At 45.6% G+C, this 23,709-nt stretch overlaps 1 protein-coding gene and 1 non-coding gene across 2 annotated transcripts in view; both read left to right on the top strand.

Moving 5' to 3' along the window:
• The window catches only part of KIF26B (kinesin family member 26B), a 496,587-nt gene that overhangs the window by 45,862 nt on the left and 427,016 nt on the right, over window positions 1–23,709 (top strand). The gene's annotated exons all lie outside the window — the stretch shown is intronic.
• Window positions 9,986–10,087, top strand: LOC136170167 (small nucleolar RNA U13). Its single transcript, XR_010663606.1, has one exon. It is a non-coding gene; the product is annotated as a small nucleolar RNA U13 (small nucleolar RNA).

The raw sequence follows: 23,709 nt of genomic DNA, 5'->3' as shown, positions 1-23,709 counted from the left end.
TACTTATGTTCCACCTTATTTTCTCCTCCTGAATGGTAAACTCTTTGAGAGGAACAAGATATAATTCCTTCAGTGTTTGGTGGAAAGAACAGTTTTTGAAATAAGAAATGTTACTGTGAGTTGATTCTTTTCTATGTTTAAAGATTCTGGCAAGTGCTTTGAGACTCCTAAAGGGCAGGGATTATATCTTACTCATATTTGAATCCCCTGCAGCACCCAATTCCTTGCCCCATAGTAGGCCCATAACAAATACTTGTTGAATGAATAACAAGCTTAAATACTCAAGATGATGCAGGCCTGAGAAACCAGGAGGAAGTTCTCCATAGCCATCTTGTTTTTATGCCTGTAATCCTCTTAGGAACTATGGGTCTTCTTGGAGAACATTTATTATTTTTAATGAACTGGTGTGTGGCATAGTTTAAACCTATTTATTATCCTTCATCCCTTAGCCTTGAATAGTATCCATCAGCCAGGAAGATCTGAGGAGGGGTGGGGCAGGCTTTATCCTCAGGTTATTACTTTTCCAGAGGAGAGCACTTTGAAGAGGGCAGTGAAGACTGATCTTTTATTTCAGCACAGTATAATTATAATAACCTTGTTCTTTAAAATACACACACACTTCAGAAGCTGCTTATAGCCAGTGATAATAGCTGTGTACCTACCCTTTGAGAAGACTGGAGAATCAGGGACAAGCAAGTGAGAAAAGGTCTATATATTTTTAAAGATTAAAAAAAAAATTGACTTTAAAAACTTATAAAATGTTCTTTGTAATTCTTTACAAATGTTCATTGTAAACAATGAAAACAGTACAAAAATAGTTAGAGTCAAAAGTTTAAGTGCCTGTGAGGAAGTATATTTTTATAATTTAAACTAATATATTTTTTATATGTATATATACATACACATTATGTATTTATATTGGCATTCTAATGCCTCGAAAGTAAAATAAATGATGTTTATAATATAGACAACAACCAGCTACAGTTTTGTTATCCAGGATAATCACTGTATGTTTTTCTGATGTCCTCAAAATTATTAGCACTCCTGTGCATAGTTGAATTTCACAAGTATGTTTCAGTTTCACATTTGATTATTTCCCAGTGGTTTCAATCCTCAGTCAGCATCCTCTCACTCAGATGCCTTTAATCAAATTATGGGAAAGAAGAACCAAAGGAATGAAATGCTGTTTTGTGACTTCCCCTCCCCCTCCTTTATCCTTCTTCCTACAGACTCTCACTGAGTACTTACTCCGTGCTGCCTTGAACTCAGGCACTATTCTTGGCATCAGGAATAGTGGTGAGCAAGAGACCCAATGTCTGCTTTTTGGGAAGGTTCAGATCATAATAGCAGGGTCAGGACAGTCTTTGGAGCCAGATGGCCTGAGTTCAGGTCTCAGATCAGGCACTTATTAATCTGTGTGCACTCAGACAGGTTACCTGTGTCTCTGGCCCTCAATTTGCCAATCTGTAAATGGGAATGGTAAAAACACCTGTCTCAAAGCTTACTGTAGGAAAAGGAAAAAAGGAAAGTGAAGTCGCTTAGTCATGTCCGACTCTTTGCGACCCCATGGAATGTAGCCTATCAGGCTCCTCCATCCATGGGATTTTTCAGGCAAGAGTACTGGAGTGGGTTGCCATTGCCTTCTCCAGGGGCTCTTCCCAAACCAGGGATTGAACCTGGATCTCAGATCGAACCCGGGTCTTCCGCATTGCAGGCAGATGCTTTACCCTCTAAGCCACCAGGGAAGCCCCTTGGTAAGATAAATATTTCTTGTAAGGGTTTCCCATGTGGCTCAGTGGTAAAGAATCCGCCTACAAATGCAGGACGTTTGAGTTTGATCCCTGGGTCAGGAAGATCTCTTGGAGTAGGAAATGGCGACCCACTCCAGTATTCTTGGCTAGGAAAAATCCTATGGACAGAGGAGCCTGGTGGGCTACAGTCCATGGGGTCACAAAGACACAATTGAGTGAGCACAACAGTTGTGGAACAATTAGAGCAGAGCCCAATTTTTGGTAAATGTTCAATAAACCAAGTTATTATTTGTAATCAGGGTGGGGCAGACATTAAAAAAATAATAAATATGAAGTTATAAACTGAGATATTTTCTGTAATAGAGAGATGAAGGATGCTGGGAGAGAGACTAATGGGGTTCCAAGTTGGACTGGGAGGTCTAGGAAACATAATGAGCATCTAGGGTTGGGAAGGAGGCCTGAGGAGGGGTGAGGAGGGGGAGTGTGTGAGCTAAGGCTGGAATCTCAGGCAGGGCAGACCACGCAGGGCCCAAGGGCAGCTAGTTCACTTCATGCTGTTGTTGTTCAGTTGCTAAGTCAAGTCCGACTATTTGCAACCCCATGGACTGCATCATGCCAGGCCTCCCAGTCCTTCACTATCTCCGAGAGTTTGCCCAAACTCATGTCCATTGAGTTGGTGATGCCATGCAACCATCTCATCCGCTGTCATCCCCTTTTCCTGCCCTCAATCTTTCCCAGCATCAGGATGTTTTCTAATGTGTCAGCTCTTGCATCAGGTAGCCAAAGTACTGGAGCTTAAGTATCAGTCCTTCCAATGAATATTCAGGACTGATTTCCTTTAGGATTGACTGGTTTGATCTCCTTGCTGTCCAAGAGACTCTAAAGAGTCTTCTCTAGCACCACAATTTGAAAGCTTCAATTCTTTGGCACTTGTCCTTCTTTATGGTCCAACTCTCACATCTGTACATGACTACTGGAAAAACCATAGCTTTGACTAGATGGACCTTTGTCAGCAAAGTAATATCTCTGCTTTTTAAGATGCTGTCTAGATTGGTCATAGCTTTTGTTCCAAGGAGCAACCATCTTTTAATTTCATGGCTGCAACCACCACCTGCAGTGATTTTGGAGCCGCCAAAAATAGAGTCTGTCACTGTTTCCATTTTCCCTCATCTATTTGCTATTAAGTGATGGGACCAGATGCCATGATCTTCATTTTTTGAATGTTGAGTTTTAAGCCAGCTTTTTCACTCTCCTCTTTCACTTTCATCAAGAGGCTCTTTAGTTCCTCTTCACTTTCTGCCATAAGGGTGGTGTCATCTGCATATCCATGGTTATTGATATTTCTCCCAGCAATCTTGATTCCAGGTGTGCTTCATCCAGCCCGACATTACACATGATGTACTCTGCATATAAGTTAAACAAACAAGGTGACAGTATATTGCCTTGATGTATTCCTTTCCCAATTTCGAAACAGACTGTTGTTCCATATCCGTTTCTAACTGTTGCTTCTTGACCTGCATACAGGTTTCTCTGGAGGCAGGTCAGGTGGTCTAGTATTCCTGTCTCTTGAAGAATTTTTCACAGTTTTTTGTGATCCACACAGACCCATAAGATCACAGTCTTGTTGATCCCACTGGGCTGTTTTTTCACTGGCTTATTTTTAATTTCTAGGATAGGGGCAGTGATGGTCCCAAATCTCATTTCTTTCTTAAATCTCATTTTCTCAGATGTTCAGTGAAGGATTGGGAAACTATTGTAGCAGCACATGGCATTCAATGAAAGACAGAATTTCATGAACCATTTTTTTATTTCCCTTCTGGGCTCTTGAGTCTGGTTGATCTTGTCTAGAGCCCTGATAATCTCTGAGACAAAATATTTAAATCTTCTGTAGCTCTAGGGACTTTGAGAAAGGAATATCATGGCTGAAATCCTAAATTTTTTCAATATAATTAATGTAAGTGTTACACAGCAGATGTTGTTCAGCACAATCTCTATCCCAAGAGAATGTGTCAATATCTTTGTATATGGAAATGTACATGTATACTCATAAATTTCTTCAGTCTCCCAAATATGTCTTCCTTTCCTCTTTGGGGCTACCTATTTTTCTCCTGCAGCCCCTGGTTACCTTAATATACATTTTTAAAAAAATTTATTTTAATTGGAGGCTAATTACTTCACAATATTGTGGTGGTTCCTGCCATACATTCACATGAATCAGCCATGGGCACACATGTGTCCCCCATCCTGACCCTCCCCCCAGCTCCCTCCCCATCCCATCCCTCAGGGTCATCCCAGTGCACCCGCCCTGAGCACCCTGTCTCATGCATTGAACCTGGACTGGCGATTAATATACATTTTAATCTTCATTTTCAGAAAAGCATGAAAAATTGTCCCTGTAAATGACTGACAGACTTGAATTATTATTGTTCTTTCTTCTAGGGGAACTTGCTGTTTCATAGAAATCAAATCTAATCCAAAGGAATGGCTCCCTAATTATTAAACTTAGATATGTGCAGGTCTGATTTGGGGGTAGTAGGATTTTCCAAGCAGTCTTGAAATCACAGTGCATATGTCCGGGCATCACACTGTTTGCACTGGTGAAGCTACAGTGCTGAGAATTTTTCAAATAGAGTTAAGACCACTGTGCTGTCGCCTCTTTATTTAAGAGGCGTATTTATATGATGCGTTGTGTCGATGCGTCTTTTTACTTATTTTGTGGAAAAGGTAACAGTGTTTTAGTAAAAGGTGAATTAATCCCATACCGTGTGCCCATTATCAAACCCGAGAAGGAGGCTTATCTTCATTTTTGCATGTGAGGCAGCTAAAAATTACAGCAATTAAGGGCCATGCTCAAACCCATATGGCTAAGAATTGGAGTTGGGCTTGAGATTGGAGCTCTTGGGTTGGATTATCTACATGAGTAAGATACAATCTCAAAATCACCACTGCTTCACCTCCTGATTTTCAAGTTATTACAAGTTATACATACAAGCAAGCCAGGTCAGTTCCATTTTGAAATAACAGCTGTTAGAATGTAGATAATATTTTGCTTGAGACGAAACAATTCTGGCCACAGAAGCAGCACAGTTACCTGCCTTAAGGTGTGTTAGGAGAGAGGGTGCAGAAATCCTTGGGTGCCTGCCAGGGGTTGTTTTGTCCCTGGGTTCTGAATTCTTGGCATTTTCAGATTGGTCCCATTTGCCTTCTAACGTTCAGCTCTGCCTGTGGTTTCTTCCATGACCATGGGAATTCTGAATTCAGAAAGGTTATTAGCCATCTGGATAATTGTACCTTTATAACTTTTAAGACAACCACCTAGAGGCAGAGGATAACTACAATAAATGACTTGTAATTCTAGGTCTTAGATCTTTGCTTTCACATAAAACCAGCTTTCCACTTCCTTAGATTCACAACCTGAAGAAATCAAAGCTAAACATTACCAGAAGTCATTATCTACTATTTAAAGCAAGTTCTAAAATGAAAACAAGCCTCCTTTTTAGGGGCGAGTGGGGTAACGGGATCCATTTCTAATTTTGCTAGGCTTCTGTAGGGATTTTTTTAATAGGGAGAATTTTTACCCCCAGCTATTTTTCACGACAGGGGTATGATTGTATCTGAGAAGGCAGCTTGACTTTCTGCTTCAGGGAGAAGACTTTTATTTCCTGTCGGGGTTTTAAAGTTGCTCTTGTTTAGGTGGTTGCTGTTTTATAAGTCTGCCTCAATATTGAAAGGCAGGAGGCCTGTTGGTCTATGTTATGTTGGCCTTGGGGCATTAGAATTACAGAGCAGCTTTATTTAGGATTGCTAGGCAGCCCATATGTACTCAATTATGCCATTTTGAACGACTTGGTCCTTTGTACCACGTCTTCCCCCAAGCCCTTTCTTGCAGGCTGCCACTCACTGTCATTATACACCTTCAGTAAGACCTGGGAACTGTTGTCGGAAGGGAGAGCTCAAATTTATGTCACTGGTCCCTTGAAACACTCCAGCATCCTCACTATAGAAGACAAGCTCTTGTGCACCTCTGTCTGTACTAAATGTACTCCAAGAAAATAAAAAATTCACTTATGCTGGAGGACACGGACTAGTAGGGTTTGCTGGAAAGAGCATGGGCTTTGAAGTCTAACAGATCAAGCTCCAGATCCTGACCTAGCTGTCTGAGCTTGGGAAAAGTTGTATAACTCTTTTGAACATCAGTTTCTCCATTTGAAAGTGGGTTGAAGTGACAAGGAAACTGATTGTGGTGCCCTTAAGAAGATACTTGCTTCTTGCATGAATTGTCATCAGGATGGTTTCTGCCACATTCGTGCATGTTAAGTCACTTTAGTCATGTCTAGTGCCTTGTGACCTGGTAGACCGTAGTACCCCAGGCTTCTCTGTCCATAGGATTCTCTAGGTAAGAATATTGGAGTGGGTTGCCGGGCCCTCCTCTAGGGAATCTTCACACCCAGAGATCCAACCCACATCTCTTACGTTTCCTGATTTGGCAGGCGGGTTCTTTACTGCTAGCCCCACCTGGGAAGCCCCCCATGTTGAATGAAAGTGAAAGTGAATACATGTACATTATTTCCCTGATGACTTTCCTGGTGGCTCAGACAGTAAAGAATCCGCCTGCAATGCAGGAGACCTGGGTTGGGAAGATCCCCTGGAGAAGGAAACAGCTACCCACTCCAGTATTCTGGCCTGGAGAATCCCCATGGACAGAGAAGCCTGATGGGCTACAGTCCATGGGGTTGCAAAGAGTCAGACATGACTGAGCAACTTGTAGGTTCACTTTCATTTCTCCTCCCCCTCCTTTTTTCGTAGATTTTTACCCAACAAACATTTGTTGATCATCCTGTGGTGGTTCAAGATGGGTGCTTTTGAATTTTAACTGGGAGAATATCCTAACAGCAAGGATTTCAAGCTGTTGCAATAGACCAGGAGGCAGATGTTTATGGTTGTATGTGGAATGCACTATGGGATCCTCAGTTACCACACAGCTAGCGTTCGTTCACTTTTAAAGACTGGAAAGATTTTCTTACCTTCGTTTTATCTTGAATCGGGAAGTGGCTTTTTTTCTTGCCGGCGCTGTTTTCCACGATGCATTTCCTCCTGCCTTCCCTGGTGGTGCAGCCGGGAGGGTCCACTGCCCTGAGGGTCTGGCCTCCCTGTCCGTACCCTGACTGCTGGCAGCCAGTGTCTTGGCATCTTCACTGGTGTATTTATTCCTGTGAATCTGAGAATGTTCTGAATGCTCTGTGGCCACATTCATGTGCCAATGGCTGGAGCCCAAAAGAGGCAGAGGAGGGTTGGTGCTCCCACGTGAACTTAAGTGGTTAAAGAGCTTATGGATAAAGCTTTCACGGGAACTGATGTCAACCAGAGCTTCTTGACTGTAGTTAAGAACTGGGTCCAGTTCCTGAGAGAAGCGTAAATCCCCATGCTGGTCGTGCCAGTGCACGAATAGCTCGCAGGGAGTCAGCAATTAGCCTACATTGTTACACAGAGATATTTTAGGTTCAGTTCATATATCCTTCTGCAGTTATTGTCATGCCAGGCTTGGATGCTAGGGAAGCTGGGAAAACTGATGGGTGGGGACTTGAAGAGGAGTCTCTTGAGGGGCCTGGAAGATACTTCAGGTCTAAGAAGGAGAGACAAACAAGAACCACCCTGGAGCTTCATGGATGATAATAATTCACATATGGAATATTCCAACTAGAGCCTAAGTATAAATGCTATTTGGAGCATCACCTTGGAAACTATTCATTTGAAATTGTACTGAAATGCCATCTTATGTGTTGTCAGGATCTCTTAAATTCCTGTTATGTTCTGTCTCAACCTCAAAACAACTGGTTCCCTTTAAAATTTCAAGTTTTTATCTTTTTTTCCTACAGGAGTTTCTTTGGTGAGGTGTTTCTTAATTGTTTAAGATGGGGTAATAAAAGGAGTCGATGTGTTTGTGTAGCATCTGCTATAAATTCAGGCCACTGGCATACCTTCTAGCTCCCAGCCTCCCTACCTCACCAGATAGTGTGTCTGCCAGAGTACTGGAGTCTGTTAAAAAGAACATTACTATAGTTAATTGTTTTATAATGCAGTTTATTCTTAGAGTACGCCAGAATTATTTCTATAATTCATAGTGATTACCATTGTTAAGGTATGTGGAAAGCATGCTAATTCCTGTTTATCCTATAGAATGAAACAACTAAGGCCCAGAACTCATGACTTCTTTATTGAATCTTCTCATAAGAATCTAGGGGAAATAGTACTTGAAATACACAAGAATAATAACAATAATATGCACAACCAGCAACACCAAATACCACAAGAATGATGTGGTTGCAAGCTACATTTCCTCAATAATCAGACAACTGCTACATTCCACTGGGAAAGTCAAATAGTCCTGTGACATTGCTGGTAGACTAGCCAGCAAGTCTTCCCGTGGAAAACTACTTCTAAGATGGCCCTAGCAGCATATCTCGTCTGGGCTCACGGAGCAGCCTTCCCATGGAAATGCTTCTGAATCCAGACTTGGCTGCGCTCAGGGAACCAGGCGAGGTGGCCCGAGGCTGTCCCTGTCGAGTGCTACTGTGGGCACCCCTCTTTTTGCCCCAGTTCAGTGTCCCAGCGTATCTGGAGCTCCTGCTCACTCTCCAGCTCCCTGGACAGACTGAAGGCATAGCTCTGGAAGTCTTTCGCTCAGGTGGGAAGAAATGGGGTCCCTGGGTAGAGAAGTGGGATGTGATGCCTGGAACCTTCATTGTACCTGCACCCAGTGTAGTCCCCGCTTCTTCCTCTGTTTGCCTCTGTCCCTGGAACTGCCCCCGAATCATTGCACACATTTCATGGGATATGTCTTTTTAATTAAAAATATTTGATTGTATTTTTGGCTGTGCTGGGTCTTTGTTGCTGCGCCCAGGCTTTCTGTAGAGCAGGGGCTACTGTTAGTTGTGGTGCCCAGGTTTCTCATCGCAGTGACTTCTCTTGTTGTGGAGCACGGGCTCCAGAGCGCACGGGCTTCAGCAGTTGTAGCACGAGGGCTTGTTAGTTGTGGCTCACAGGCCCCAGAGCTCACAGACTCCGGTAGTTGTGGGGCACAGGCTTTAATTTCCCACAGCATGTGGAATCTTCCCGGACTGGGGATTGAACCCCTGTCCCCTGCATTGGCAGGTGGATTCCTATCCACTCTACCACCAGGGAAATCCCATGTGATATGTCTTAAATCAACATTCCTGGCGAGCAGGGAAGGGGTGTGGGAATAGAAGACATTTGTTGAATCAAATCTTGTATTTTCTTCATGCAATGATATATTCCTGACATTCAAAGACCAACTTCAGGCTGGGGAGTAGCCTAAGGCACTGTTGCACATAGCGATATAGGCAGTTATTGATCTGAAGAATTAGCCTCAACGGCTGCTTCAAGGAATAAGATGCATCTCTACTGAAGGAGGCTGGGAGGATCCTGGAGACTGTCCGGAGACATTGGCTCTGACCCTGGGTCGGGGTGGTGCTTCCACTGCAGCGTGCCAGTCGGTTGTCCCTCTGGTAAGACCATCACGAGGCAGGACTGACAAATTCCCATGAACCCTTTGACTGCAGGCCACTTCTGCTCCCTCATGCTTTGCTCTTTAAAAAGTAAATTTCATAATTTATAAAAAATTATGTTTAAGTAGGAAATTAAAATCTCTCTGTTTATAAAAATGATGCTGTGCTGTGTGCCATGCTTAGTTGCTTAGTCATGTCTGACTCTTTGCAACCCCATGGACTGCAGCCCGCCAGGCTCCTCTGTCCATGGGGATTCTCCAGGTAAGAATACTGGAGTGGGTTGCCATGTCCTCCTCCAGGGGATCTTCCCAACCCAGGGATTGAACCCAGGTCTCCTGCATTGCAGGCGGATTCTTTACCATCTGAGCCACCAGGGAAGCCCATGAATACTGGAGTGGGTAACCTATCCCTTCTCCAGGGGATCTTCGTGACCTGGGAATCAAACTGGGGTCTCCTGCATTGCTGGTGGATTCTGTACCAGTGGAGCTACCAGGGAAGCCCATAAAAGTGATATATTCCCATTATAGAGAATGTGGAAAATGTAGAAAAGATACCAAGTACATAAAATCATCTATAATAACTCCAGACAGAGACCACAGAATTAAGAGTCTGGGTGATTTCAACTGGCTAGAATGATCAAGTCTAAATCAGTATGATGATATTTAAATGGGATCTCAGGGGACTTCCTTGGTGGTCCAGTGGTTAAGAATCCGCCCTCCATGAGCATGATGATTGGGTGTTCACGCTTGCTGCGTGACATGTGCCTCCCTCTAAACCTTGTTATGACATCGGCACATTCTTCATTTTTTAAAAAGAAAAAAAAAAAAAAAAAAAAGAATCCGCCCTCCAATGCAGGGGACATGAGTTTGATCCCTGGTCCAGAGAGATCCCACATGCCATGGAGCTACTAAGCTGGTGCCCCATAGCAACTGAGCCCACATGCTCTAGAGCCTGTGCTTTGCAACGAGAGAAGCCACCACAATGAGACACCTGTGCCCCACCACTAGAGAGTAACCCCTGCTCGCCACAACTAGAGAAAGCCTGGGCACAGCAACAAAGACCCAGCCCAGCTCAAAGTAAATAAATAAAATGGATCTCAGCTCAGTTCCTTGGAGGGAGGAGCCCGTGGCCTTGAAGGCAAAACCAGTGCTGGCATGGAGAAGGGGAGGTGTGGATAGAGCAGGCTGAGCGAATGAATGAAGCCAGTGAAAGCATGGAATTAAGGCAGGATTCACCAGAAGAAATGTGATAGAATTTCTGGGGCATTCGTGTGGAATGAAACCATAGAACAGGCTGTATTCTAACAGGTGTTTTCCTTTCCAGTTTTACACATATTTCTGTACTTGCCTTCTTTCTTCCATTAGATTAATCCACTTGAGAGCTTGTCTCTCCTCGGTGCTAAGTTAGTAGTTTTCACTTCTCACTGCCCACCTTCCCACAATTCCTTCAGAGCACGCACACACACCCCGCCCCCAAGGTTTTTCACAGATCACATATTTTATCATCCTTTTGTCAAGAAAAGTGTACATTTCTGTCCTGTATTAATCAGTTCCTCACCAGATATACAAACAGCATCAGATCTGCTGGAAAATGTAAAGCAGGAAGGGGCTACAGTGGGAGGGAGCAGCCTTCTCCATTTTCTGGCTGCAAAACCGTTTGGGAAGCTGCTGGAGCGATCGTGGAAGGTGGGCTCTGTAGCTGGAACACTGCGTTGGAGACCCCTCGCTGGTTTCCTTTTTCAGATGTTTCCTTTTCTCAACAGATAATTCTCTGTTAGCTAATCCAGGGCTCCTGGGATGGATCTCCCTTTTCTAGTCTCACCTCTGTGCCAGGGACATTTTCTTGGCACTTGAAACTGAAGCGATAAATTGGCAGTGGGAGTCTGCTTGGCTAGGGGTAAAATAACCAATGATTGCACATAATTGCAGAAAACAATTTTGAATTTTATTAATGAGGTGCTCTAAACAACATCTTTTAGCCCATTGTCCCACTTAACAGCCAATTCACTGGAGTTCAGCGAGCTGTAATTTACATTTATCTTCCCCCATTGACAGCACCAGGCCCTTGTATTCTGTAATTGACACAAGTTGGTCATTTTCAGGGGTTGGTTCTCTCTCTAAGGATATAAAACAAACAGACTTGCTAGAGAGCTGCATTGATTTAGCCTCCTCCAGAGGGCCAGTTGGCTGCTTCTGCTGGAGCTTATTTTCTTTCCTGGGGAGAGTTGACATGGGCACAGAAAGCCCTCAGCTTAGTGTAATTGAGGAAGGGGCTAGAGTGGGAGGCAAGGGAAAATCTCTGTATACAAAAGATACTTCTTTCCTTTGCTTCCTCTTACCCAGGGTCCAACATCTGCAAGGGGAGTTGATTTTTAAGGTACACGGTAAGGTTTCTGGGTTAGGGGTAGAGGTAAGGTGAGGGGAGGGTTTGCTGGAGTGGCTATAGGCTACAGTTCCCCTTAGTGTCACACAGAAAAATATGACATGTCTGGGTCACCGCCATAGGTCACCATGAGCTCGGCTGAGCCAGCTCCTTCCTTTCCATGCCTTACAACTGAAACCTGTGGCTCCTCTGATGTGCTTCGTTGCGGCAGTCTGCTCCGTGCTGGGCACACAAGGAGTGTGAAGAGGAGACCAGTTGTTGCTGTTCATTTCACAGCCAGAATGTGAGCCCCTTGAGGTCAAGGATGTTGTCTTTCCTGTCCTGTCTTTGGATCTTCTCCAGAACCTAGAACACAGTAGACACTTAGAGGATGTTATTAGCAAGTGGATTAATAGAGGAGAGAAGACAAGTACAGATGTATATGCAAAACTGGAAAAGCAAAAATACATGATAAGGCCTCCAGAGGGTACAGAAGGGGCATTAGGACTCAGATGATGAAGGTGCCCCTTTTGTCTGGGGTGAGCCAGGAAGGCTTCCTGGAAATGCCACCTGTAGGGTGAGAGAGATGGTGACAGGAGAGTGGAGGCTGGTCGTTGCAGGAATAGATTCAGGAATCTATTAGATGCAGGAATGTGTACGTGTAAGAAGCAATGCAGGGCGTGCCCTGGCTTTGAATGAGTGTTAGATATGTGCAGGGAGATAGCTGGGGCTCAGTGGTAAAGAATCCACCTGCCATGGAGAAGGCCTGGGTTTGATCCCTGAGTTGGGAAGCTCCCCTGGAGAAGGAAATGGCAACTCACTCCTGTATTCTTGCCTGGAGAATCCTATGGACAGAGGAGCCTGGTGGGCTATGGTTCATGGGGTCACAAAAGAGTCGGACACGACTCAGTGACTAAATAGCAGCAGGGAGATAGTTGCAGGTCACAGGAGAAATGCAGGCTGTAGGCGGGTCATGGGGGTCTTGAACATCAAACTAAAGATGGACTTGATTCATTGCCCATGAGGTTTTTAAAAGAGTTCAGGTCATGCGGTCCTTCATATAGAGTGGTAGAGCCTGGGAGCTTTGTGGAAGATGGGAGGAGGTTAGAGCTCTGGCCCTTGAAGTGTTTCAGGATATGCTGGAGCCACAGGAAGGAGGATAACCATTAGGCAAAGGCCAGGAGAAGGACCCTTAGAGAAATATCTGGAACGAGGAGCCAACATTCTCTTGTTTGGGGTATTTTATATTTCAGCAGAGTTCAGCGTGATCTCCCTTCAGTTCTGAGGGCCAGGGTCAGGTCAGAACTGAAGCTGGAGGAAGTTATCACGAGGGAGGAGAAGCTGGGCTTCCGGAGCCTGGGAGCCTCTCAGGACACATTCGCTCTTACCTCTGTCCTGGTTCTGGTGGGGAACCCGGCAGGTTGCAGAGCAGGGCCCCGGGGCGGTCCCCACAGCCCTCCTCAGGTGCTTCTGTTCACTGCAGGAACGAGGATCGTCCTGAAGAAGAGGTGTTTGGAGCAGCCTGGCCTGTAGCTTTTTTCTTCCCCAAAGAAACCTCCCAGACCGAGGATATCCTTTCGTCAAACACATCTTCCTCCCACAGCCTCACCTTCTATTCTTCACCACTGTGATGCTCAGTTCTCCTCCGGATACCACAGCCCCATTTGTTTTTGGAGACCAAAAATATACCCCAGGGAAGCATGGCAGTTTTAAAAGCTCACACTAAGGGAATGTTTGTATGCGCTTTATGTTTTCCTGTGGTGATGTTTCCCAGCGATGAGCCTGAAAGAAAAAGGCTAGCCAACTGTTGCTAAATGCAGTATTCCCTTGTGACTGAAAAGGCCTAGCTTCCAGCCAGACCGGGGGCACTCAGCTGGGTGTGGGGTGGAAGCAGTCACCACAGGATCCCCAGATGGCTGTCTGGGCTCCTGTGTGGCCTGAGGCTGTCCCATCCGTGATGCGGTGGAAAGCCTCTCCCTGCTAAGGGCCACCATCCAAAGGCATGGAGCCATCTCCCTTCCCCACAGCCATCTAGCTTTCTGCCTCTTGTTCAGTCACTCAGTCGTGTCCAGCTCTTTGTGATCCCGTGGCTGCAGCATGCCAGGCTTCCCTGTCTTTCACCATCTCCTGGAGTTTGCTCAAACTCATGTCCATTGAATCGGTGATGCTATCCAACCACCTCATCCTCTGTTATCCCCTTCTCCTTCTGCCCTTAATCTTTCCCAGCATCAGGGGCTTTTCCAATGAGTCAGCTCTTCGCATCAGGTGGCCAAAGTATTGGAGTTTCAGCTTCAGCATCAGTCCTTCCAATGAATATTCAGGACTGATCTCCTTTAGGATTGACTGGTTTGATTTCCTTGCAGTCCAAGGGACTCTCAAGAGTCTTCTCCAGCACCACAGTTCAAAAGCAGCAATTCTTTGGCATTGCTTCTTTATGGTCCAACTCTCATATCCATACGTGACTGCTGGGAAAACCAAAGCTTTGACTATACGGACCTTTGTTGGCAAAGTGATGCCTCTGCTTTTTAATATACTAAAATGATCTGGTTCTGGAGGCTAGCAGCCTTAAATCCAGGGCAGCCGAAAGACGTGGTAACCTGGGGAGGAGGACTGTGGAATCCCCTTTCCGGTCTGAGCTGGGGCTCTTCCCTGCACACCTGAACGGGGCCTGCCCAGGGATGCATCCTCTGGCAAGGGCCTTCTTATGTGACGGTCATGTTTATTCCTCACGCCAGGTTATGGATACATGTTGTTCATCATATTCTACTTTTACGCCCCTTTGTATTTCTGATGCAGTTCATGATAACTTTTCATAAAGAAAAATTTCTCTTCTCTTTCTCTTCTCCTGTTCCCTTTCTCTGTTCTAGTCCTAAGTTGCTTCAGTTATGCCCTACTCTTTGCAACCCTGGATCATAGCCCACCAGGCTCCTCTGTGGAATTCTCCAGGCAAAAATACTGGAGTGGGTTGCCATGCCCTCTTCCAGGAGATCTTCCTGACCCAGCGATTGAACCCGTATCTCTTATATCTCCTGTGTTGGCAGGCGAGTTCTTTACCACTAGCACTAAGGCGTTCCCTTTCTTTACCCACAAACAGAGAAAGAATTCTCTATTGGGAACTAGCTGTTAAGTTCTCTCTTAGGAGCAATCTTTTCTCCTCTATTCCATAGAAAATGTGGTCTGACTTGTTAGCACCAAACCCCATCACTTTTGCTTTCCCTTCAGCGTGCACCCTGGAGATGGGGTATCCAGGAGGAAGCCCAAGACCTGGGGAGCACATGGGTATCACGTCTCAGCCATGACCCAAGATCACTCATTGCCCCTCCCCCGCCACCTCCACCCCCCCCAAGAGAAGATTGTCTGCCTGGGAGTTTTGAGTCAAAGTGGGAGGTGATGCATCCTCTGGGTCAGTGCCTGATGATAGTGTATTTGGAGCCTTCCATCATGGAAGCCCTCCCCAGCATCCCATTTGGGAGAGAGGTGTCCTGATTGTCTCCATTGTAAGTGTGAGAATTGGGGCTTACAGAGATTAAGTGGCTTAGTCATGATAGCGTAGAAAGTGGTGGAGTTGGGACTGGAAATGCTGAGTTCTTGCACAGCACCCTGCCTTCTCTCCAGTCCTGCTCTCTCCTCTGTGATGGATACACATCCTTCAGGTCCTTTCTATCTTCTGCTTCATCCCCCACAATTCTAGGGTCCCCCTCCCCATCCTCCCTGGGAGGAGAGAGATTGTGATCTCTCTCACAGGAGATTGTGATGCCTGAAGTGAGTTTAGTTATTTATTTATTTTTTCCGGAGTGAGTTTAGAGGGCAAAACGAACCCTGATTTTCTCTCCCTCCCCCTAGGACTCAGCATTGCCCCAGATCCTATTTGGTGACCTGGCTTTGCCTTTCTTCTCTGACGCATTAAAGAGCAGCAGCCCAGTAGGCTGTGTTTGACTGTCCTGCCAGTGTGAATTCAGAGTTTGCCCTGGTTTTGGAACTGAAGTCTGCACGCTTGGTGTAACTTTGCGTGGAGTCACCAGAGAGGTGTCCCTGTGGTGGGACCCCGCTGCCGGGCTTGCACCATCCTGCTTTACCCCTGTTACGGTTCCTCACGGGCTGCTCTTCAGTGGAGTACCAGCCCCTTAATGAGTACTTAACACCCACGAATTGAATACAATTATTCTACAGCTGGCATTTTCCATGACTATAATTACAAAAGGATTCCAGCCATCATTTATGGGTGTTCTCCCCGGAGCTAACAACTGAGTGATAAGTTGACCCAGTTTGTTTAAAACTCAAGTTAATAAACAACATTAATGCATTTTTAGGTCTATTGGCAATATCCTCTAACTCAGTGTGGATTTCCAAGGCGGGGAGAACCCCTGATGTCGCCAGGCATTATTTTTTTCAATTAACCTACTTCTATTTGGATTTTTTTTGGGGGGAGCTCAAAACAATTTGGGTCAATCTCAGATTTTTACGAATGAACCTCTGGAGCAAAAGAAATTAAATAAGCCCTATGGGGGCTCTGTTACCACAATTAACCCCAAAAGACAGGCTGATGGGGGACTTGGAGAGGGGCCATCTGACCATTTCAGGCCATCTCCTCTGTGGAGACCCTGGTGGGGCGTCCTCTTTTCATGCTGACTGCCTGGTTAAGTAAACACTGCATGTTATAACGCCTCCGAGGGTTCACATTTCTCATGCTTTTTCTGCTTTTAGAGTAAACTGTTGTCTCGTCTCCTGAGTAGAGGGCTCAGCAAACTTTGTACTCCCAGGGACCACTGATGGGGTTCAGGGATGGAAGAGACTGCCTGGGGCAGTTCTAAAGTGGTGCCAAGGAGAAGGGACGGAGAAGTGGAGGGAAAGAAAGGCACCAGGGGTGGATGACAGAGCCAGGCTGCCTTCCTTGCTAGGGTGAGGATCACTGGCTCCTGGGCTGATGATCACCGGCCAGGTTCACATGAAGTCTTCCTCATTCAGATGTATTCACTACAGTATGGATGCGTGTGCGGCCCCGCACTGGACCTTCAGCCTCACTCCTTGTTTAGATGATGGAAGATGCCTCAACCGTAGTTCCACTGGACCTCAGGGTTTCCTGATTGGGGACAGAGCCTTGGGGCCACCTCGAGGTAATTGTGGCATAGTCATTATGTCAGAATGCGAATTTTTCTAAAATTTGAAATCTGCAGTGCAGTTTCCTCCTGTTGATACAGTATGACTCCTGCAGTACTTCTGTATTCCTTCCTACGATCTTGATTTTTCTTCAGAGGGACCAGAAGCTAAAATATTGTTATCAGGGAAATGTGTTTCAGAGGAATGAAGGATGTGTAGATGGTACCTACACACCTGAGTTTATAATTGGGTGGATACTCGATAGATGGGAGAGGCCTTTAAGACAGATACTCAGTAGCTGAGAGTCCCCAGGTCACCTGGGTTTAACGCTGCCCACTGCACACCCTAGTCTCCCCGTGAGTAGACAGATCCTTGTATTCTCGTATGTGGCGTCTGGACCACAGGCGTCATACAAATGCCCACACCCAGAAAACTACTCTCTCTGAAGTTGATTTGTAGTCTCCCCCAAGGTCTAGGCATGTTCCTTCTGGAGACTGGTGCCGCCTCTGCTTTCCTGCCGACAGGTTTGCTCAGCTTGGGCCTGAGCTAGAAGCACAGTTTGTTTTAGGAGCGCAGTGTCTGTTTCCCAGCCTCCGTCTCCAGGGGATTGGCCTCGCATTGTCCATGCCTTGTATGGTGGCCAATGTCCTATATTAAGGACACCTTTGCTAAGGTGTTCAACACTAACCTTCTCTTAGTAAACTGAAGACTCAAAGCAAATGGTCACAAACCCTTTTGGTAGTCACACCAATATATATGTCATTTTGTTCCAAGCAAAGTATATTATGTTTTTCCTGCCTGGTAGAACTCCATGAACAAGTTACATTTGAACAGAATTGACTAGAAACTTAAAAGAAATTTTAAGAGGAAAGCCTTTTCCCACCATAAATGTGTGTTGCTCTTAGGTGACCAGAATAATCTCGTTTCTACTGAAATGACCGATGCAGTTCTGCTTCTTTGAATGTCAGATGTTAAGTCAGATCTCTTCTCTAGCCTCTGAAGTCACGTGCAATAGAAGTCTTTGATATTGGTGTATATGGGCTGCTATACTTTTCTGACATGAAAATTTATAAGAAAATTAGCATTTTTTCTTTCCTCCACCCTCTGGTTTGATCATTCTCTTCTTCTTTGAGTGAATCTCGAGTTGATGTTCTGTTTTCGTTGTTCCATCTTCCTTTTTTTCTTTTCTTAAATGATCAACATTGTGGCTTTAGTCCTATTTTCCTAGAATTTTCCAGACTACCATAGTTTCCAATTTATTTCTGATTTTTACTCTCAAGTGCAGCTTAATCTAAATCAATAAATATTTTCTAAGTGCCCATCATGTTTCTGCATGACCTAAAAAAATTAAAAGGTGAGTAAGATGTAGTTCTGTCCCTGTGAAGCTTGTGGTTTATTTGGGATATGGAAGAAGAAAGCAAGTACATAAGTAACAGGAAGACAGAATTTGGTAGGTGCTAAGTGAGAAATGACTCTTGAGAGTCCCTTGGACTGCAAGGAGATCCAGCTGGTCCATCCTAGAGGAGATCAGTCCTAGGTGTTCTTTGGAAGGACTGATGCTGAAGCTGAAACTCCAGTACTTTGGCCACCTCATGCAAAGAGTTGACTCACTGGAAAAGACCCTGATGCTGGGAGGGATTGGGGGCAGGAGGAGAAGGGGACGACAGAGGATGAGATGGCTGGATGGCATCACCAACTCGATGGACATGGGTTTGAGTAGACTCCGGGAGTTGGTGATGGACAGGGAGGCCTGGAGTGCTGCGATTCATGGGGTCACAAAGAGTCGGACACGACTGAACAACTGAACTGAACTGAAGTGAGAAATGGGGCTTCCCAGGTTTCACTAGTGGTAAGGAACCTACCTGCCAATGCAGGACACCTAAGAGATGTGGGTTCGATCCTGGGTCAGGAAAATCCCCTGGAGGAGGGTATAGCAACCCACTCCAGTATTCTTGCCTGGAGAATCTCACCGACAGAGGAACCTTGCAGGCTTCCGTCCATAGGGTCACACAGAGTCAGACATGACTGAAGCAGCTTAGTATGCGTGCACAAATGAGAAATGCTGAACAACAAAATTCTGTTAAGATGAGGGAGGCAGGATGCCTCCTGTCTGCTGAGTTTGAATTTGGAAGGGCTTCACTGCGAGGTTGATTTCATGTTGGCCCACAGTGAGGCTGCTAGGATTGCCTATGTTCTTCTGCTTAAATCTTTTCCCTTTCATTTCTCCTCCTTTTCCCAGACCAAAACTCTCCACCTGCTGTGTATACTTCACTAGTCTCAGGCTGTGATGTCCTCAGGTTTGGCTTACGCCCGTGCTGGTTGTTGGCACCGGCGGAAGGCTTCTCACTGACCCACCAGATACCCCACTGTGACATGGTCTGAGGAACCTTATTTCACTGGAATGTTGTGTGGATGTTTGGGAAAAGCCCTGTGAAGAGGATTCGGTTCCTGAGGTGAACAGAACTCCCTGATTATTGAACTGCCCTCTTTGAGACTAGAGAGGAGACGGTGCTAGTCACAAAGGAGATAACCTCTCTTTAGGACGTGTGGAGACAGAACGTTGCTCCAAAAGCCATGGAGGCTTTTCCTTCCCTGCAGATTCATTTCATTTGTTAGTTCACTCACTCACACTCACTCACTCACCCACTCACTCGCTTGTTCATCTCTTCAAAACATACTCCTTCAGTGTCTGCTCCCTCCCAGGCATTAAGCTAGCTGGGCTCCAGGATGCAAGAGGTAATTGGCCCTGGTTGCTACTCCTTAGAGTCTCACAGTCCTTTGAGGATGTATTTTGGACCTGGGAAGCTGGGATCATAGAAACTGGTTCTCTGTTTATCATCTCTGTATTTTTGTGTTTCTTTAGAGACTGAACATAATCTGTATCTTTTTGGACTAATAATGTTAGTTCCTTAGGTAATTTGAAAATGTGCCCTAACCTTCTTCAGCATTTAGAATGGCATAATTTTGGCATGCCTTAATCTTCCTTTCAAGATAATCATAATGAAAGGAGTCAGACCCCCCTCATCATAGTTACACTGCTCATTATGTTTTTTCTTTTCTTGCTCATTATGTTTTAAAAGAGATATCCCTTCTCCCGAGTTCCAATTTTATTGTCATTACTTGCTTAAAAATATTAATGAGGAATAAAACCCCCCATATCACACTGATGGCTTAGAAAGATCAACCATCATTTCATTTCATGAAGTTCTTTGCAAGAGTGGATGTATCTGTGACAAGAGAGGAACAGGAGAAAGATCTGACTCTTATGCTCTCCAGTGGGGTGAACTCAGAAAGTGACAACCCTTTACCCCACCCTGCCCCCACCCTGTCCTCAAGAGCTCCTGAAGAACAAAAGGCAATTCATGTCGCAGAATATTACTTCTGTCACCATAGCACCGAACCATTAAAAATAAAACTGTCCCTCAAGGCAAAACATTTCATTTATTTTCCTTTGAATGAGTAACTTGTTTATTAAGATGAACTAAGTGGCTAAATCTAGATTGTACGCAGGCAAGAAAAATTGATTTATTGTAGCCTTTCAGAGAGTGTGCTTTATGTTCTCAGGAATTATCTTTGGATTTTAAATGAAGAGCTCGTCGATTCAGATGGGGAGCCTGGCCCCTGGATACACACACAAGCAGTGGGTAATGCAGTGGTCGACCTTTGCTCTTTGGCGGATTGGTTCTTTTGGACCAAGTCAGGGTGTTGAAAGATTTAAAGAGGCTCAGTGATCTTCAAGGAAGGCTATGTTCCTGCCTCAGTTGCGACTACAGTTTTCTTAAACTGTTTAATATGAAAATGTTCACTTTTGCCTTATTTCATATCTGAGGCCATTATATCACTGTGTCCTTGGTGGTTCTGGGAGGGGCTGAGGCTCTGTGGTTCCTGATGCAGCCCAGAGGCATCCCTGCCATGGGGAAGCGTGTCTGTCTCTGCAGGGAGGTCGCCCGCTGCTGTCTGCTCACTTGAGATATGATGGCCAGTTCCCCTCTGACTGAGGCCCCATTTGCTCTAAACTGGTGGAATTCAAAAGCAGACAAAAGTGTAAGTGGTTAAAAAGACCAAAAATTCCGACAATTTACCAATGAAACAGAAGACATCTTTTTTTAACTGTAGCAATCTTTTCTTTTTAAATAAATTTATTTATTTTAATTGGAGACTAATTACTTTACAGTATTGTGGTGGTTTTTGCCATACATCGACATGAATCAGCCACAGGTGTAAATGTGTCCCCCCTTCTTGAAACCCCCCTCCCCAACTTCCTCCCCACCCCATCCCTCTGGGTTGTCCCAGAGCACCAGCTTTGACAATTTAGCAATGAAACAAAGGACATTTTGTTTTGAGCAAAGAGGTTTTTAGTTCTGAAAATTTTCTTACTTCTGTTTAGTTGTTATTTTTCCTCATAGCATTGCAGCACACATATTATTTCTGTGTCTAATCTCTTGACACCCCCTGGCCTCCCAAGAATCCTGAGTGGTTGCCTGGTAAAGATTATGATCTCCATTTTCAGATGAGGAAACAAGCTCAGAGCAGCTTTGTGACTTGCTCAAGATCTTAATAGTAATGATGGTAATGGCTCCCCGTCATTGCACACCTGCATACACACTTCCCCACACTTAATTATAAATAATAATGGCTGGTGAGCATTGCACACCTGCACACACACTTCCCAACACCTCACTGTGAGTAGTAATGGCTGCCTACCATTGCGCACCTGCAGACCCACTTCCCCACGCCTCACTATGAATAATAATGGCTGTCGTTATTTCCATTTTTCCTACCTCTCTTGGTCATCACCATCTTGCCAGTTAGGTTTTAATATCGCTCCAGTTTTACAATGAAGACCAGAAGGCACTGGAAGAATAAGTGAACTGCTGGAGATTAGCGGACTGGTGGCAGAACTCAGGCTTAGTCCTGCGTTCTTCCCCCAATCCCAGTTTGGTGACACAATGTTCGGGCACCCTTACTTGTCCCTTTTACACATTGCTTCTGAAGAGAGCCCAGCTGTAGTTCAGTACACATGTATCTGGTGCAGGGCACAGAGGGCAGAGGCCGTGGCTGGGACCCCCAGCCACGAGGGTGGAGTCCGGCTTCCCATCCGTGTGTCTGTGTCATCTGAGCAGTGAAATCAGGCCCCAGGGGCAGCCCGAGCCTCTGGCTTCTCAGTGGGGTGCATGCCGGCCACCCCAGGGCCCTTGGTCTGGTTTGCGTAAGGTGAGCAGGTACAGGTTGGACAGCTGCCTCCTCCGGGGGAGCGCAGATGAAAACAGAAGACACTCCAAGGCTTTCTTTCTCCTCCCTGCTTACCTTTTAGCCCATCTGAACAGACGAGGGCGAGTGAGAAAAAACAGGAGGGAGCTGTGTGGGGCCTGATGGTTTCACATAGCCAGTGGGCGATCTGTGTGTTACCCGTCTATGGGAGAACAAGAACCAGGTACCCCCTCGGCCACATTTCTGGTCTGGGTGAGCCCAGGAGCCCCACAGTGCGCCACGTGGGGTTCCTGGAGATGGGGCTGCCCAGGAGGGGACAGTCTCACTGTGTACTTCGTGTGCGGGCTCTAGCTAAGAATTAATAAGCAATAGGCCTTGTGCCTTGCCATAGGGAGAGAGTTTATATTCCTGAACTGGTGAATGAATAAATAAACAAGTCTTTTTCAAAAGAAACCTTGGGGCAGAATGAACCACCAAGAAGTTATTGGCTCTAAACTGCTGCTTTTTGCACATCTGACCAGCTCCTCTCGGCCAGGCCTGAGACCCTTTCCCCAGCTCCTGCTGACGTTTCTGCCTTTTGCAGGAATCCGCCCAAGACTGCTTGTGCTGGGAGGGAGCATCCTGCGTCCACCCCTGTTTTCTGGGAAGGTGCCCTTTCCTGAGAGTGGTGAATGTCTGACCTTGGGTTTCTTTTTGTTTGTGTGAGAAGGGAAAGTGCTGTCACCACAGGAGACACTATCCATCTACTTGTATTAGAAACCAGAGCACCAGCTGTGTCTTTGCAGTTTTCACCCTGATCGTTGCCATTTCCCATCACTCTCCTTTTTTCCAAGCTGGTTGTGATGGAAGAGGGTGGCAGCGCCCACCCAGGCCACTGGCATGGCCCTGTCTAGGTCTCAGAAGGCTTTTGAGGTTGGAGCAGATTCCACTTTCTTTAACTCCTCTGAAGAGCTCTGATCAGCACAGACTCTGGCCTGCTCCTTCACTTGCCTGTGCAAGAAGCCTGGTGAGGGTGGCCTTTCAGAGACCTTTCAGAGACCGGGTTCCCCCCGTGGAGCTTCTGTTATCTCTCTCAGCCACGTATTGTCTATTTTGCACTGAAGGACAGCGAGCAGTTTAGAAGGTGGGACCAGGATATAAGAACAGGGCAGTGTTTTCCTGCTTAAGAATTCTTTGTCTCCTAGTGTACACACAGGGAACTCTGCTCGGGGTTATGTGGCCGCCTGGGTGGGAGGGGAGTTTGGGGGAAAATGATACATGTGTATGTTTGGCTGAGTCCCTTTGCTGTGCTCCTGAAACTATCACCACATTGTTCATCGGCTAAGTCGCTTCAGTCGTGTTCGACTCTTTGTGACCCTGTGGACTGTAGCCTATCAGGCTCCTCTGTCCATGGGGTTTCCCAGGCAAGAATACTGGAGTGGGTTGCCATGCCCTCCTCCAGGGGATCTTCCCGACCCAGGGATCAAACCTGAGTCTCCCGCATTGGCAGGTGGGTTCTTTACCACTACCACCACCTGGAAATTGGTTACACTCCAATACAAAATAAAAAGTTAAAAGAAATCTTTGTTTTTCCTTTGACAGTTTATACAAACAGTGCTAATGACCACCAGTATTAAGGTACACTGATCCGTGTAAATCTTTCATGCATGTTCACCTTTCTCCCAGTAACCCTCAGGGGTTTAAGATGAGAATTTTTGTTACTGGCTCCATTTTTCACAGATGCAGGAACTGAGGCCCAGAGAGGTTAAGTGACCAAAGGATTG

This window comes from Muntiacus reevesi, chromosome 5 (genome assembly GCF_963930625.1).
Source record: "Muntiacus reevesi chromosome 5, mMunRee1.1, whole genome shotgun sequence".
NCBI classification, from domain to species: domain Eukaryota; kingdom Metazoa; phylum Chordata; class Mammalia; order Artiodactyla; family Cervidae; genus Muntiacus; species Muntiacus reevesi.
This window is presented reverse-complemented; position numbering and strand designations above follow the sequence as displayed.